Here is a 1,189-nt window from a genome sequence, read left to right as displayed (position 1 = left end):
TATTCTGTAGAGTATTGACCTAAGTCATAGTTTGACCAACGTATAGGCTGACGAGCAGATGAACGTAAGAACGACATTATGCACGTGTTGGTGAATACCAGGACACATTGAATAATGACAAGAGGTTTTAATAAATGTGAGACGTGCTGACAAAATGAGTTACTTCTCGCAATTCACAAATGGAGATATTGGCAAAAACTCAACACCGAGGTCAAATTAGTAGATCTTCGAATGATGCTCTACTTTTATGTAGAACATGCTTCTTATTATTTCATACTTATAAACTGTAAAACGTCACTACAAGCATGATGTTTCTACTTCCATAAGGCTTGAATTAGGGAAGTGACTCATTTATTTTGTCAGCACACTTCACAAATAGCATATTTTGTATAGTGGTAATTCCCGCTCAACAGAAGCTCTATGCGCTTTACAATCTATTATCTATTTGTGGTGGCCCAATTTTGCTATTCAAAAGGCTTTTTAATGGCTTCATAGATCGACATGCAAGTTTCGCCATAAGATTCTTAAAAATACTCACCAGATCATAACGCCCTTCGTTTTTTCAGTTTTGAAACAGTTTTGCTGCAAAAAGCTAAATTTCTTTATTTCGCCGATCGCATTTGTAGGCCGACGCTTCCCTCTCTGTAATTTTAGAAAATCCGGTGCGGAAGTAATATTTTGCGAGGCGCATTTTGTTTTGAGAGTATAGATCTAGATCTAGATTCTAGACCTTTTAACTTTTTGCATCTCTCAAGATTTATTGCTCCATTCCAGTAGAGTGTAAATATATTAGGCCATTACTTTCAGTTGATGTTAATGCACCGATCATTCCTTTCATCAAAAGGGGGCCCAGCTAGTCTATATTATTACCCCAAAAGATATATTGATAGCATTCTGAAGCAATCTCAACCTCCCAGGAATCATGCAGTGCAAGCCGCTATTTTGCAGGAGCGAAAACACTACCTAATAAAGGGACAAAATCGCTGAAGTGAGGAAAATTCGTATAAAGTGCCTTTCCCAAGAACACAATGTCGGGCCTGAGGCTCACGCACCCGAAAACGCAACCTCATCAAATGATAGCCAATCAGAGATGTCGACGGATAGATAAATAGACTGATAGATGGATAGATAGATAGATAGATAGATAGATAGATAGATAGACTGATAGATAGATAGATAGATAGATAGA

Source organism: Aplysia californica, unplaced genomic scaffold, assembly GCF_000002075.1.
Source record: "Aplysia californica isolate F4 #8 unplaced genomic scaffold, AplCal3.0 scaffold01217, whole genome shotgun sequence".
Lineage (NCBI taxonomy): Eukaryota > Metazoa > Mollusca > Gastropoda > Aplysiida > Aplysiidae > Aplysia > Aplysia californica.
The sequence above is the reverse complement of the archived record's forward strand: the minus strand, read 5'-3'. Positions refer to the sequence as shown.